We start from the raw sequence: 17789 nt of genomic DNA on the forward strand, positions 1-17789 counted from the left end.
GTGTAATGTAATGGAAAATCAAACAATTTTAAAAACCAGAAAGTGAATCTGAGACGTTGAAATAACTACCAATTGATGTGCGCACAAAGAGCTGGCACAGGCTGGTAGTCCTCTTTTGCTGCACCATTTGAAATTATTTTTAATTAATCAGTTCAGGCATGTTCAGAGATTGATTGATTAATTCCTTGCGAGAGTAAGAATTTAGGGATATGGGGGGATTGCAGGTAAGTGGCATTGAAATGCCCATTAGCCATGATGGAATGGCAGAGTGGACTCGATGGGCCAAATCACCTTATTTCCACTCCTATTTCTTAGTCTTATGGTCTTATGCCATAATCTGTAGTTGGTGGTACTTGAACCCTGAACACCTGGCCCCAGAGGTAGGGACAATAACACTGCATAACATGACTCTCTTCTTTGATATCAGCTGGACTGAAATCAGGTGACTTTTGCAGATCCTTAGTGTATAGGCAATTATCTGTTTGGGCCACAGGTGCTTTTTAATGTAGATTTATATAACTCAATTATCACAAGTCTTTGGATAACTGATATGGTTTACAACCATAGAATTATCTTGGTGTTAACACCATCATTCTGCACGGGTTACTAACATAAATCCCCCACCCCCAAGGGCACACGGTTCTCAAGAATGGCTGCAGCCTCTCTGCAGATTTGACCCACTCAATTATTCTGCATCCCACTTTAACAATCTAAGCTAACCAATTCCCTTCACAGAATTATTCATCAATGGCATTTCAGACCACCCCAGCAATCCAACTCTTTGAATGAATTACATGAATAACACCATTTTCTTGCTGATTCCTACAGCTCTATTCATATAAGAAAACAGTGCAAACTTCGAAATGTTGGTGCGATTACTAAAAATTATGAAGTAAGTTTACAGTTATACTACAGGTACACGGGTGGCATGGTGGCTAAGTGATTAAGATTAGAGTGGTGCTGGAAAAGCACAGCAGGTCAGACAGCATCCAAGGAGCAGGAATATCAACATTTCGGGCAAAAGCCCTTCATCAGGAATGGAGGGTGGAGAGATAAATGGGAGGGGGTGGGACTGAGGGGAAAGGTAGCTGACAGTACAGTAGGTGGTTGGAGGTGGGGGTGAAGGTGATAGGTTAGGGAGGAAGGTGGAGCGGATAGGTGGGAAGGAAGATTGACAGATGGGACAGGTCATGAGGATGATGCTGAGCTGGAAGGTTGGAACTGGGGCAAGGTGGGGGGGAAAAGAGGAAATAAGGAAACTGGTGAATTCCACATTGATGCCATGGGGTTAAAGGGTCCTGAGGCGGATGATAAGGCGTTCTTCCTCTAGGCATCAGGTGGCAAGGTAGTGGCGATGGGGGAGGCCCAGGACCTGCATGTCCTCAGCAGAGTGGCAGGGGAAGTTGAAATGTTCAGCCACGGGACAGTGGGGTTGGTTGGTGCAGGTGTCCCGGAGTGGTTAGCACTGCTATAGGTGCAGGTGTAGGTGGACTGACCATGCTAAATTGCCCATACTGTCTAGAGTAGGCAGACTAGGTGAATTAGCTATCGGAAAGGCAGGGTTAGGGTATGGGTGTGGGTGGAAAGCTCTTTGCAGTATCAGTATGGGCTCGATGGGCTGAACGGCCTGCTTCATTAGTGTAAGGATCCTATGATTCTATTCTACACCAAATCTATGGAGCGTGCTTTGCAATTGGGGAGTAGCGGTGAAGTAATAATATCACTGGACTAGTAATCCAAAGGCCCATGCTAATGCTCTGAGCGCAAGTGCTGCTATGAAGTTGCTTCAAATAGTTTTTTAACACTTAAGTTTGAAAGACTGTGAAGATCTCTGGAGTTTTTTTTCAAAGGTCAAAGAAAAGAAACTTTGTTTTTAAACAAGGCATTTCTTGGATTCCATAATGTTCCAGATAATTACTAGTCTTGGTTACTTGGGGTAAACATCTGACTGTGTTTTAGATTAAATTAGATTAGATTCCCTACAGAGTGGAAACAGGCCCTTCAGCCCAGCAAGACCACACCGACCTCCGAAGATTAACCCACCCAGACCCATTTCCCTCTGACTAATACAGCTAACACTATGGGCAATTTAGCATGGCCAATTCACCTGACCTGCACATCTTACAACTAGGTTTTATGGTTGTTCTGTTTGAACCATGTTGGCAGGCTTGGAATTTGTATATTACAGCTGAGGAATGGCTCCTGCTTCAGAAATACTTTTGCTGAGGGAGCAGGGTGAACACTGATTGTTTCTCTGGATAAATAACTGAAAGAGCTTCTTAATATGGTATTTCCTGAGCAAGATATATCTGCCAAGATTCCAGAGACAAATATGCATGATTAGGGACTTGATTATATGTACAAAAGCACTAGATAGACAGACTTTGAAATATTCTATACCCTACTGTATTTTTCCTTCAAGAATAGCTATTAATAGCAGGAAAGCATTTTTTAAAAACATCTCTGCAGAGAGAGAAACATTGGTTATCATTGCCTGAAGTGTGTGTTTTGGTTTACTTAGAGGGGTTAAAAAAAGTGTATATTTTCTTGTTCCAAATTGTGTGTGTGTGTGTGTGTGTTAACCAATTCTGAAACCTCATGGAATGGCTTTTGTTTTATAATAAATTAATATTTTTATGCTTATTGAGGAAACCTCGTTGTTAGATCTTTTCATTCTAAGTCTAATATAGCAAAAGTTTAATTGCCCAGATCAAGATTTGGGTAGAATATTTTCCTTTAATGTTGCAACCTCTGGAGCATGGGCCAAATGCAACACTTTGCTTCTCCCAGCTCAGCTGTAACAGGGTTCAAATCCTTAGGGCAGCTGATGGTAATTAAATTAAATTAATACATTGGCAATATAAGTTAGAGATGGTGGCCATAACAATTATTGTCAATTGTTGTAAAATCCACTTGACCTTTACAGAAGGAAATCTGCCATCTTTATCCAGACCAACGTGTGTGTGACTCCAGACCCACAGCAATATGTTTAACTCTTAATTGCTCTCTGGCTTGCGAGATCATTTAACTAATGACCAACAAATGCTGACTTGTAAGTGGCACCCACATTCTAAGACAGAATAAAAAAAGCTAAAAATCTCACAATGCCAGGTTATAGTTACCACATCCAAAAGCTAGTGGTTCCAAATAAACCTGTTGGACTATAACCTGATGTGTGATTTTTAATTTTGTACACCCCAGTCCAACACCGGTATCTCCAAATCATTAAAAAAAAAGCTGGCAGTCTGAAGTTTTGCTGGAAGTTATACCCTGTATTGAGACCACCAACAAGGAACACAATGTCTGCTCCCTCTGAAAGTGCTACACTTTTACTTCAGGAGAAGATGAGCAACACTGAGTAAACTGGTAGGACAGACTTTTAATCAATAAGGGAGTCAAGGGTTATGGTGAAAAGACAGGAAAGGAGAGGGTTATCAGATCAGTCATGATCTCATTGAATGGCATGGAAGATTTGATGGGTTGAATGGCCTACTTCTGTTTCTATATCTTATGATCTATGTACAACATTTCCAGCCAACCCAATAAACGCAAGCATTAGATTACCCACTTGAATGGAATTATACTGCAATCAGCTGAAGTTTAACATGATGTGAGATAAGTGTTGAGGAGTCAGATTAGGACATGATTCCCAAGATATTCTGTCATTTCGCATTGCAAACCATCCAATATCCCTTCACATCAATGTAGCAGTTTTAATTGCCCTGAGGGCCTATGGCTGTCAAGGTCAAAATCACTATTAATGAGAGGAAAATAAAGAGGTTACACATATGTGCAGTCCTCAGTGGGCTAAAAAATGATATGAAGGGGAGAGAGAGATGATGCTAGCTGGATCAGTAATGTCTGCTCCTTTTATTTTGTTTCCTCCCTTGGAGGTGCATTGACAAACAAACGACCATGATATACCCTGTTGTTAATTGAATACTTCCCAAGACTCCATAATCAGCTGTGGTCACAAACTAACAACAACTCCAATTATCAGGCACTCCCCTTAATGGGCTGTTCTGGAAAGAGAGCCCCTCAATCTGACCCAGCATCACGTCTCAAATGTGCTTCAACTCCAAGTCAAATTCAGAAGAGGAAAGAGAGAAGAAACATTTATATTTATATAGCACTTTACATATGTGCTTGATGATAGTGTCTTAAAGTGTAGTCACTGTTGATGTATAGCAGCTAATTTGTGCACAGTAAGCTCTCACAAATAACAATATAATGCTGATTAGATAATTTGACGTTGTAATGTTAATTGAAGAACATATACTGACCAGAGCATCAGGGATAGTTACCCGTTCTTCATTGAGTTTTCTCAGATCCACTCCAGCACGGGGGCATGGGAGTTCATTAACATCGAACCAAAAGGCAGCTCCTGTGACAACATTGCACTCCCTTTGTACTGTTCTGGAGAGAGTAGTGAGCACAGAACTTTGGCATGCAGTGGGTAGAGAATTGCAACTGAGCCACACCTACCATTATATGAAGAATAGTGAGAGCGTACTGTAAATGATTCCCTCTGTCACAGCACAGCACTGAAATGACAGCTCCAACTATGTGCTTGAGTTTGTATTACAGGATTGTTATGGAGCAGAAGGTCACCCAGCCCATCCTTCCCTCACCAGTTCTCCTGAATGAGCAGTTTAATTATTATGTTTCTGCTTTTCCCTGTAACACTGAATATTGTTTTTCTATTTAAATAACCATCTAATGCCCTCCTGAATGCCCCAACTGAGCATGTCATGTCATCATGCAGTGCGTTCCAAGCCACAACTATGTCTTGTGTAGAAAAGCTTTGTTTCTCTTACGTTGTATTTGCTTCTTTTGGAACACCTTCATGTTCTTGATGCTTCTATGTTTGCAAAAGTTTCCCCTGATCTACACTCGATCCAACCCTTCATGATTTTGAAAACTTCTATCGTATCTGCACTTCCTGCTCACCATGCTCTTTCTAAGCTTGTTGCCTTCTCTCTGGGCATGTGATCAGAATGATGCCATCTTCGCACTGCTGCTCTTTTTAACCTTGCTACTCATTCTCTCAGCTCTGTACAGAATGAAGCTAATCCACGCACTGCTGTTTTAAAACCTGCTATCTCCTCTGCCAGTGCTGTATTAATTAAACAACTTCCCACTCTGCATGCTGTTTTTTTTAGACTCGCTGCCTTTTGTTGCTGTGTTCAGAATGACAGCCCTTATGTACATATACAGCAAGGTCTGTTTTCTCTAGCTCACTGTTTACATTAGTACCCTTTATTTAAGACTCTCTGCTAGTGCCAGTGGTGTGCTAGAGGTGCTTTTGTACAAGCCTGTATTCGAGCATTCATGTGCTGGGCAAAGTCACAGGTAAGGAACCACCCACTAGTCACCCCTCCTTTCCAGGTAAATGTCTTTGTCATTCTGAGTACTAGAGGCCAGTTAGGCAGTAGGCCAGTCAAAAGGAGACAGGACAAAAGGAGGACTCACTGTTTTTCGGCCAGCCAACCACTATCTAAAGGAAACAGGACAAGAAGATTTCAACTATCCCGCAAGGCCAAGAATCACAAAACCAACTGTTAAATTATCAGCATTTCATCATCATCTCCATGAATGAACCATAGAGACTAATGTTTCAATTCTTGGCTTTCTTTTGAACACACTTCTCATTTTCTAATCTGTGTATGTATGTTGCAGTACTATTTCTTCTCCTGTTTATTAACCAATAAATTAAGTCTTTTATAAACTTGAGAAAGCCTGGTTAAAGTTTTAAAACATAATTTAATAATTTAAAGCATTAATTCATTTACTGAGAAAAGGAGGGCATCCTTTGTCAATTAGCCTTGTTGTGACTAACTGAGGGGACAGGTGAATAAAGAATAGGAGGCTGTTCATTCCTTCTCACAATATGGCGTATCCTATTCCTGATGAAGGGCTTTTGCCTGAAACGTCGATTTTCCTGCTCCTCGGATGCTGTCTGACCTGCTGTGCTTTTCCAGCACCACTCTAATCTAGACTCTGGCTTCCAACATCTGCGGTCCTTGTTTTTACCTATATGGTGTGTCCTGTCTGGAACTGCAGTAACTTGGAAAACCTGGATTTGCTTGTAATACCTGTCAACTTTAAACACAATCTATCCATTTACCTCCACCGTATCAGTTTTGAACTTTTAGTGATTGTATTTCCTTCTCTAATATCATGGCGTGGGTAGCATCTGTTTCCTTGGTAAAAACAGATGCAGAGTATTAATTTAGTACCTCAGCATTTTGACCCTATTGCAATGTGCAAATCTCCTTTTGATCCCTCGTTAGCCATTCTCCGCATTCTGCGTTCTTTTATTATTTATCTCCCTGCAGAAAAACATTGGGACTCCCTTTTTAAGTTAACTGTCAGTCTCTTTTTCATAATCCCTCCTTACTTCTCTATTATGTATTTCCACCTCCCCTCTGAACCTTTTGATTCTCAATTGTATTTTGCCCCTGATATCTATCATAAGCACACTTGTTCTTCCTAATCTTAATTTCTGTCTTTGTTTTTCATCCAGGGAGCTCTGGATTTATCTACCTTCCCTTTCCTTTTCAGGGGAATATATCTGTGAATGAATCGTTCTTCTTGGAAGTAGCCCATTGTTCAGTTAGAGTTCTTTCTGTCAACCTTTGTCTCCAGTCTATCTGGCCCTGTTTCGTTCTTGGCCCATTGAAGTTGGCTTTCTTCCAGTTAATTATTCTTACTCAGGATTGTTCATACCCATCATTACCCTAACCCTTATGATACAAAAATCACTGATCCCTAAGTGTTCCGCATGAATATTAAACTACTTGGCTGACCTCATTCCTGACACCCAGATCTGGAGGTGCCTCTTTTTTTGCTGGAATAGGCACATACTTCTGGAGGAAATTCTCCTAAACATAATCTCGGAACAGTTAATCTTTATACCCTTTACAGTACCACTATTGCAGTCTAATTAAAGTTCCCCATTATAACTGTAATATAGAGTACTCTATAGTATTCTGTAGTTTCTTTGCAAATTTGTTCCTCTACTTCCCTATCAACAGTTTGTGGCCTAAAGACTATACCAATGTACCTAAATTGATTCTGTACATGAACCCTCTGGGGCTGCAGTGCTCTCCTTGACCAATACTGCCACCACTCTGCTTTTTCTTCTCTTTCCCATGTTCCTTGGATACCTTTTATCCAGGAATAATCTGCAGTTTCTTGAGGCAGTTCTCCATTATAGACACAAAATGATAATTCCAAAGGTTAATGTGTGTTTGGAAGTCACCAATCCTACTAATTCCTTGTATTCAAATACATGAAGTGTAACCCTGATTTAGAATGTTTGTTTTACTTGCTCCCTTAATCTGGCTCTGCCTAGTAATGTACTATTTTCTATTCTAGTGTGAAATGTCTCCCTCAGTACTGTATCTTCTCTCATTCTCTCCTGGTTCCCACACCCCATTTATTGTATATATGCTGCAGTATATTGAATATCTTAACGTATGCAATGTCATTTATTCAAAGGATCTTGAATGGAATGGAACTTGAAATTCTGACTCAGCAAGACTAGAGAAGTTGGTTAAATATCTTGAACAGTAATTCTGCTGATAGAGCAGAGGAGATATTATTCAGCTTTGAAAGAGTTAGAATTTCACTGCATTTTACAGTCAATTAGCATTTGAAATTTTTAAAACTTCCTCGATGATTTTGCACTCTTTAAAATGGAATTCTTGGGGGTTACGAGTGATGCTTACTCCCTTTTGCTCAGTGCAAGCCAGACAGAGGGTTAGACATTGAGTTATATCAGATTTATTTTGTCTCCTTCACCTTTTTAATTTTTTCTTAGCTTTAGTCTGGCTGCTAGCTTTTTCTGTGAATCGTATATTACCTGGCTTGAACCAGTAGCTTCAGTATTAATGTAACTTCATACTTCTTGGCAACTTTACAATCATCTCTGTGCCATATTTTATTCAACGGAGAATTTATCATCTCTTCCCATACTTCAACCTTTATCCCCCATTGAAATATTAATCCAGCTTCCAAAGGTAATTAATTGACCTTGCATTAAATATAAGAACATCAGAGGACTGGATTGTTCTGAGTGACTCACATATCTAACTACTTGGTGATTTGCCAAACATCTATTACCTCGGCTATACACAGACAGGGTGAGAGCTGCAGCAATTCGACACATTAAAAAGATCAGGATGAGCAGACCTGCACTTGCAGCAAAATCAAATTGCAAGTCAGCTCAAGAATTTTGATAGCAGACAAGAAATGAACATTCTTGGCCATTCCTGGTATCTCCACGGACCGGTTACAATTAGCCAAAATTAACTGATGATGTAAGCAAAGAAAACTCTTATTTCCTCAAATTCATTTTTATTCCATGTCGTGACATACACAAACCAAAGCCAGACAATTATTACCTCTACTTGTGTATTGCCGCATTTCTGTTTGTTTTGTTTATACATTAGCAATGTCTGAGCATTTGTAATAAAGACCACTGTAAACCTACAATAATTGGATGACAAATTCCACAAGATTGATAAGATAGAGAGTAACACGAGTAATTACTATAAGATCCAAAAGCATCACTTTGCACTGGCTTTTCCTTTGTGCAGCTATTATACTGGACAAATTGTGTCCAACTAGGAGGAAATAAGATCAGTGCTCACATTATATAACGGACTATATTCATGCATTGCACACCAGACAAACGACGTAACTGTTTAATGAGTGCGGAAAGCATAAAACATAACCAGGCTAAAGAAAATTTTGACTGTTGTACAGTGTATAAGTGCTATTATTCCAGACTTAAATGAAAGGCTTCTTCTAGGAATGTTTTGTAAACTTCTCCCTGCATCTCCAAATGTAACACTGGAGAAAGTGAGGACTGCAGATGCTGGAGAGTCAGAGTTGATAAAGTGTGGCGCTGGAAAAAGCACAACAGGTCAGGCAGCATCCGAGGAGCAAGAGAGTCGATGCTTCAAGAAGGGTCCTGCCTGAAACTCTCACTCCCATGCTCCTCGGTTGCTGCCTGACCTGCTGTGTTTTTTCCAGCTCAATGCTTTATTTAATCTGGTAGCATTCCAGAGTAGAGACATCTGTACATTCACTTGCCACTGTACGTTCTCGCATGTTCATTGAGGTAGTAGCTGAAGCATGAAGATCTTTCACTGAGAATTGACCATCTTTAGCTGTACTTACCCTAATAACACACTACTCCCTGTTCCTTAGCAGCTGTTCCATTCCCTCTTTACAACCTAGAAAACATGAGACATTGAATAATCGGAATGATAGAGGTAACGTGGTTATAATGTGCGTGGGTCTCCCTCCATTAGATGCATATCAAATGAATGATAATGTACAGAAAACTGCTGCAAAACTTTTAGTAAATGCTGTTTGATTTTGGTGTTGGCCATTTCAGGTTTTCAATGCAGAATCAAGATCTTTGTACCAACTAAAGTTTGAAGTGACCACTTTAAAACCATACAGTGTTTGGAAAAATCATCACCATTTCCCAAAAATCAATTTTCTTCCTGGTTCCTACCAATCTGGAAAGCACCAGGTCAAAGTGTGCATAAAAATGTTTTAAGGTGCAGTTGAAGATGGAGAAGGAGTAAAGGGAATGCTAACATGGGAATGATTACATTTCTTAACCTGCTTTATGGTATTAACTGGTAAGTGGTGGGGTATTTTCTACATCCAACAAAATCTTAATATATTTAGTCGCATTCGGGGTGATTCACTTCCAAACTCATCATCGTTATAAATAAGATTTAAAACTGTTGGCAAGTATCACCATCCCTCCTAAAAATGCAATACACAGAAAGGAAAATGTAGTAGTTGCACAAAAGATACAATGGAAGTCTAAATGAATGTCAGCATATCAAGTTTTGTTTTCAAAGTGATATTTTTGCAATATATAGAAAAAGGCGAGTGAAGTAATTCACTGGAATACTGAATAATTTTTTTTTAAATGACTGGCAGAGATGAAGAGTATAATATTTCATAATTTGTTAAAGGTGAAGAAGAATTTGTCAATATGAACTTGGCAATGAAGATGTTATTATCAAATGGCTGCAGATAGGTATTATTCCATGCCAAGTGCCCTCTGCCAAAATGGACATTTTTGGCTCATTGTCTATTGATACTTCATCCCAGGTGGTTTTCTTGGCAGCATTTGGTGCTTAGCCATGACCATCTACTGTCTGGGGCAGGACCAGGGCAAAGGTCCTTGGTCCACCTCAGCTAGAACCATGCTTTAGCATTATTCTGAAGAACAAGCTGGTCATCCGAGCTAATCAATTGCCTATGGATACTGTACACCTAATTTCCTGAACCTAATGCAAAAATTACCAACAGGTCACAGAAACTAAATGACTCTGTAATCATTTCAGACAATGAGGTACTTCAGTCTTTAATGAAGTAATGAGGTACTGTGATTATAGGAGGCCTCATTACACAAGTGACAAATTTGTAATGGAATATTGATAGAATGCAAGGCAGTTCAAAAGTACAGCAGAAATATTTGCCCTTCTCTAGCCTGTGGTTAGTCATACGCCACTGTGTAGAAATTCTTTTGCACACAACTGAAGTAGTCCATGGTTCATCAATGTTCTCTTCCTTTAAGAGTAAGCCAATTTTGTCAAATAAGCCAATTTGATTTCATTCAGTAAGTTAAAATCCAGAGGTATGAGAAGTTTAATCCATGATAAGATACCTTCAGGGATTGCCAAAGATTATGAATGCAATTGATCAGTGAGATTTAACAAACTCAACACTCTTAAAAGGATTCCATCTGAAATCCTAACCTCAGAGATAGAAAAGGTTCATGGTTTGTGATTTTGAAAAATTCAAACAACAAGTGCACCCTTAGCTTTTGTTTTCTTTCTTCATTTTTTGTCAGTATTGTTGGCAAGACCACCTTATATTGCTCAACCCTAAAAGCTCTTTGACAAGGAGTGATAAATTACCTACAAATGAATGGCATTGCCAAGCCATTTCAGGGGGGAGTTGTGGATCTGGAGTAATGTGTCAACTAGACTAGACAAGGATGGCAGGTACTGTGCCATGAATGTGATTGCCAACCAGTTTTTTTCTAATGTCAATCTTGTAGCTTCTTGTTGCAACCCCTACAGACAATTTGAGGACAGCAAACTCCCATAAACAGCAACATTATAATGACCAGATAATCTGCTTTTATGTTGATTGAAGGATAAATAACGACCAAGGAAAGTTCTTCTTTGAAATAGTGCCATGTGATGGCTTTCATTCATCTAAGAGCTGTGAGGATGCTGCTGCTTTAACAAGGTTATGTTGTCCTTGGTTTTCTTTTCAAATGGGTCATAAAGTCATGGGCCCCAAGATGTCTGGGTTTATCTACTTGAAGAAACTTTTAAGATTAAAAAAAAACATTTGTATAATGAAAGGGAATGGCCAGTTCTCCCAGCTTTCTTGAAATATTTTGAGGGGGTCTGGCCTGGTCCAGAACCGATTGAGGGCTCTTTGCGGGATTTGTTCTATAGTTCCGATTTGGGATTAAGGTAGTTGGACTCCAAGGCAGTGAGTGGGAGGTGTTAGTGTCATTTGTTCCGGATATTGATTTTGGTTGGTTTAAAAAATGCTTGGGATAGCAATGGCTCTTTCAGTTACTAAGAGCTTTCTGAGGTTAGAAGAAGTGACTTTGGGGGTTTTACAAAAATTAAACAGTACAAAGCTGCTGGAATTGGCAACCAGGCTGGAAGTGAAATTGCCAGTGTCTTGAAAGAAAGAGGCTGTTATTACCAAAATGGCTCCATATTCAATTGTGCTGGAAAGACCATTAGAATATTTGGAAATGGCTCTTAGCCCTGCTCAAGAGGTTCTGAGATTTGAAGATGCTTCCCAAATTTGCCAAGAAAGTTTAGAAAGACAGAGATATACTTTTAGAATTAGCAAACAGGTTAGAATTGGGTTTAACCAGGGACAAATAGAAAGCTGAAATTGTAATGAAGTTGGTCAAGTGCTTGGGTATATCAGACAAACAGAGAAGTGCAGTAGAGTTAGAAAAATTTAAATTGCAAGTGAGGCAACAGGAGTTAGCAGATTAAAAAAAAAGGAAAGAAGGGCAATGTCAGAAGAAAGGGAGGAACATTTTTTAGCTGAACAAAAAGAGGAGAGGAAGGCCCTTGCAGAGGAAAGAAAAATAATTAATCGCTTTAGCAGAACAAAAAGAGAGAAGAGAGAGAGGAAAGGAAGAAAGAGGGAGAATTTTTAGATTAGATAACTTAGTGTGGAAACAGGCCCTTTGGCCCAACAAGTCCACACCGACCCTCCGAAGAGCAACCCTACTAGACCCATTCCCCTGCGTTTACCCCTTCACCTAACACTACGGGCAATTTAGCATGGCCAATTCACCTAACCTGCACATTTTTGGACTGTGGAGGAAAACAGAGCACCCAGAGGAAATTCACGCAGACACTGGGAGAATGTACAAACTCCACACAGACCGTTGCTTGAGGCAGGAATTGAACCCAGGTCTCTGGCGCTGAGAGGCAGCAGTGCTAACCACTGTGCCGCCATTGAACTTAAGAAGTTGCCACTTAGACAGGAATTCAAAAATTCCCATACTGAAGTAGTGAGAACACATGTGGTAGAGTAGAGAGTTAAAACGGCAAAATTAGCAGCTGAAATGGCTGATGATAATGAGTTGGTTCATAAATCAAAGTTTGACTTCCAACATCAGCTTCAATGCATGAGGGATAGAAATTGGAGAAAAGAGAAATCCTGATATGGTCAGGGAAAGGTACTTCTCGATGAAGATCATAAGGGTAACTTATCACAGGGTAAAAAAGAAACCCTTGAAGGGGAAAGTGAAGTTAAAAAGCTCCGGTGTTTTCACTGCAATAAAGTAGGCCACGTGAAATCAGTTTTGGTGGTTTAGAAAAAGCACTGGGTAGGAAAACCAGATAATCCAGTAATTTTGTTGGAGTGGTAACGGAAAGCACAGTGGAAACTAAAAAGCTGCACCAGAATGTACAACCTGGTCAGAGGTTAGTGAAGGTGGAAGTGTCAGATCTTCTCAAACCATATACCTGCGAAAGTAATGTTTGCTCGCATAGGCCAGGAGCAGCAGGTGAAGAGGTTACAATGTTAAGAGATACAGGATCCTCTCAATCTGTGATGTCAAAAGATGAGGAAATATATACCTCTGAAGGACTGTTACCAGAAAAAGTACTAGTAACAGGAATTAATGCTGAGACAAAAAGAACTCTATTATGTAGAGTGAGGTTAGAGTGGAGAAGTCATGGTAAGAGTACTAGACAAGCTCTCAGCTCCAGGAATACAATTGTCCTTTCTAACAATTTAGCTGATTTGCAGGTAGTAGTGCTGCCTACTGTGATCAAAAAGCCAGTGCAAATGGAGGCAACTGAACTATTACAAGATGCATTTTCTGGGATTTTCTTTGATTGTGTGGTAACGAGGTCATAAAGTCAACAGTTGAAACAGGAGAGATCAAAGTGTACAGATCAGAAAGTTGAAGTGGAATTAGCAGAAACCCTGTTTGATCAAGTGGTTGACACAGAACAGGAGCAAATGGCTGACAAAGTAGAAATCTTTAACTCGGATAAATCAACTGAGTTATAGCAGAAAGATGAAAATTTAAAGCAATTGTATCAAAAGGTATACACGGAGGCAGAATCCAAAATGCTATTACCTTAACCATGATGTCTTAAGGAAGAAATGGAGACTATCACATATTCAGGCAAATGAGAAATGGGCAGAAGTTCACCAAGTGGATTATAGAAAGGAAGTGTTGCAGGTAGCACATGAACTACAAGTAGGAAGTTATTTAGGGGTAAGAAGAACTCAAGCTAAATTACAAAAAACATTTTTACTCGCCTGGACTGCACAAGGATGTAATTGAGTTTTGCCAGATATGTCATACATGTCATGTAATTGGAAAACCACAGGCAGTAATAAAATCTGCATTTTTAATACCTATTCCTGCATTTGAGGAACATTTTACAAGAGTCTTAATTGATTGTGTAGGGCCCCTACCTAAAACAAAAAATTGGGTATCAGTATTTATTAACAATAGGGATGTGTCCACTAGATTTCCAGTGGCTATTCCATTATGCAATATCACAGCTAAAATAATTGTAGAGGAGTTAGTCAAACTTTTCACTAGATATGGACTATCCACAGAGATACAATCAAATTTTACTTCAAAATTATTCAAGGGAATTTTGGACAGCTTCGGAATAAAACAATTAGAATCTACTGCGTACCATCCAGAATCACAGGGAGCACTAGAAAGGTAGCGTCAGACATTAAAGACCATGTTGAGGGCTTATGGCCAAAACTATCAAGATGGTTGGGATAAGGGAATTCCGTTTGTACTTTTTGCGATCAGAGATGCACCAAATGAATCGACCAAATTCAGTCCATTTGAATTAGTTTTTGGGCATGAAGTGAGTGGACTACTAAAATTGTTTAACGAGAAATTGATAAGTCAGAATTTAGAGACCACATATTTGGACAATGTGTCAGACTTTAGGGAATAATTAAATAGAGCAGGGAAATTGGCTAGACAGCATTTAGAAGTATCACAACATACAATGAAATGGGAAGCGGACAAGAAATCAAAAATTCACTATTTTGCCATCGGAGATAAAGTATTTCTTCCAGTGATAGGTGAACCTTTAAAAGCAAGGTTTAGTGGACCATATTGAGTCAAAAGGAAATTGAGTGAGGTGACCTATTTGATAAGGACTCCAGAAAGAAAGAAATCTCACAGTGTGTCATGTAAATATGCTCAAAAGGTATTTTGACAAGGAAGGAAAGCAAGAGAAGAATGTGTTATTGGTAACAACACAGAGAGAAGAACCAAGTTCAGAGGATTCTGAATTGGACATTCCTCAAATTAAATTGGACAATGAGGAAGTTGTCAAAAATTGGGATAAGTTATTGAGTTATCTTTCAGAGGAAATTCGAAATGACCTGAAAGAGTTATGTGGAAATAAGCTGGGAAGTACTAACCTAATTTTGCATGATGTAGATATGGTGGATGTTACGATTAAGCAACATCCTTATAGGCATAATCCTCTAAAGTTGACAAGTTCAAAAGGAGATTAAATGCATGGTCCAAAATGGCATAATCAAAGTGAGTTACAGTGACTGGAGTTCACCCATAGTAATGGTGCCAAAACCAGATGATACCCAACAGTTCTGTGGCCTATCGCAAAATCAATGCAGTTACAAAGACTGATGCATATCCGATTCCATGTTTAGAAGACTGTATGGAGAAGGTGGGACAAGCAACTTATATTTCTAAGTTGGACTTGCTCAGAGGATACTGGCAGGTACCTTTGTCCAAAAGAGCGAAGACAATTTCTGCTTTTGTAAAGTCAAATGGAATATACCAATTTAAAGTCATGCCATTTAATATGAAAAATGCACTAGCCACATTTCAGAGACTAACCAATAAGTTGATTTCTGGACTACCCAGTTGTGTAGTTTATATTGATGAACTGGTGATTTTTAGTCACACATGGAAGGAACATCTACAACATTTATCCGAGTGGTTTGATCGACTTTGGAAGGCAGGCTTGGTGATAAACCTGGCTAAAAGTGAATTTGCCTAAGTCCAAAGTCACCTTCCTGGGCCATGTTATTGGACATGGACAAATGTTCCCATAGAATGCAAAAACAAAGGTAATTGGGAAGTTTCCCATTCCATTGACAAAAAACGCAGTACTACGATTCCTGGGATTAAATGGATTTTATTAGAAATTCTCACCAAATTTTAACAGTGTGGCTGCTCCACTCACTAATTACTAATGATAAGCAAGAAGTTTCAGTGGACAGCAGACTGTCAGAAGGCATTTGAGAGCCTGAAAGCTGTGTTAACCACTGCCCCAGTATTAGCCATACATAATTACACAAAGTCATTCAAGGTGGCTATCAATGCAAGTGGTGTGTATTGGTGCTGTGCTCTTACAGGAAGACTATGAGAAAATAGACCTTTCGGGTATTTCTCCAGGAAATTGAACATTCATCAGCAGAAACATTCGACAGTCGAGAAGGAGATTTTGAGCTTGGTGTTGGCATTACAACACTTCAATGTTTATGTTACCAGTAATGTGTCTGAGATAATCATACACACTGATCATAACCCATTGACGCATGTGGAGAAATTTAAGGACAAAAATTCGAGACTGTTTAGGTGGAGCTCGTTGTTACAGCCATTCAATTTGAAAATTGTGCATATGGCAGGACGAGAAAATGTGATTACCAGTGCATTGTCAAAACTCGAATGAGAAACTGAGGTGTTCAATGGCAGGAGTAAAACCGACTGAAGCAGAATGTAGTAGTGCATGTTTATAGTCAATGTAATACAGATGTAGTATACTAACAGTGTAAGATTAAAGGCTTTTAAAATGAAGCCATCTTTGGATATTGATGGTTCTTTTTTTAAGGGGAGATCTGTGACTATGTTGCTACTTTAATGAGGTTATGTTGTCCATGTTTTTATTTTAAAATGGTCATAAAGTCATGAGTTCCAAGTTGTCTGGGTTTATCTACTTGAAGAAGCTTTTAAGTTTTAAAAAATACACTTATACAATGAAATGGGAGTAGCCAGTTCTCCTAGCTCAGCTTTAACCCTGGTTTGGTTTGGTTTTAGCAGTCTGGTTGATCAGAGCCACTGGTCAGGTGTTAGCTGGGAATATAAAGAAACAACTACATGGAAGAAGGTGATCCATGCTGAATCTCTCTACCATCTCTCTCTCTCCTGTAAGCCCGTGTTGGATTTTACCTTTTTTGCCAAGGGAATTGTTGCAGGAATATTTGAACCGCATCATTAAATTGGGATAATCAGTTGGATTTTCAAATAGATTAAGTTATTCTATATTCTGTTCTCTTTTGTTTGTGTGTTATTCGGTAATCTTGTAAATAAAAAGTGTTGTTTAAACACTTTTTGTAAGTGTAAACAAGAATACTTCTTTAAAACTAAGTGGTTGGGCCAGCTGTATTCCTCCTGGAATATCCACATCACATCTGCATAAAACCATGACCAAAGTTAGGGTTCAGGCTACTTTCTTGAAATGTTTTTTTTTAAACTGGCCTGGTCTGTAATAGGGCCATCCAGGAGACAGTATCTTCACAATGCAGAACTCCCTCAGTACTGCATTGGAGTTAAATCTTGATTTTTGCATTGAAATCCAGGAATGAATCTTGAACCGAAGACATTGTCATTCAGAAGTGTGGTAACAGCTGAGAAGACTATTAATTTTAGAAGTTAATCCTAATGTTTATTTGTTTATGGATTGTTTATGAGCATCTCTGGCTAGACCAGCATTTATCCTCCAACTTAATTAACCTGTCATCTTGAACTGCTAAGTCCTTGGGGTGTTCATAAAAGACAGTGCTGTTAGGAAGGGAATGCCAGGATTTTGACCAGTGAAAGTGGGAGGATTGGTGGCATAATTCTAGGAAAGGGTGATGTGTGGCTAAGTGGCAAACTTGCAGGTCCTGGTGCTCCCATGCAAATGCTGCCCTTACCCTGGCAAAGGCTGTCGGTTTGGAAGGTGTTGTCAGAGGAGTCTGAGTGAGTCACTGCATTGTATCATGTAGCTGGTACATTGTGTGTCATTAGTGAAAGGGGTGAATACTGAACATGGATGTTACTAATCTAGTGGGCTCTTTCAACCTGGATGATGTTGATGAGCTTCGTCAGTGTTGTTAGAGCTCAGATCAGCCCAGGAAGAAGGAGTATTAATCACATTCCTGACTTTTGCCTGGTAGATGGTGGACAGTCACTA

The sequence above is a fragment of the Chiloscyllium plagiosum genome, unplaced genomic scaffold (assembly GCF_037043375.1).
Source record: "Chiloscyllium plagiosum isolate Xiang-an unplaced genomic scaffold, Cpla_swu_hap1 HiC_scaffold_39, whole genome shotgun sequence".
Taxonomy (NCBI): Eukaryota; Metazoa; Chordata; class Chondrichthyes; order Orectolobiformes; family Hemiscylliidae; genus Chiloscyllium; species Chiloscyllium plagiosum.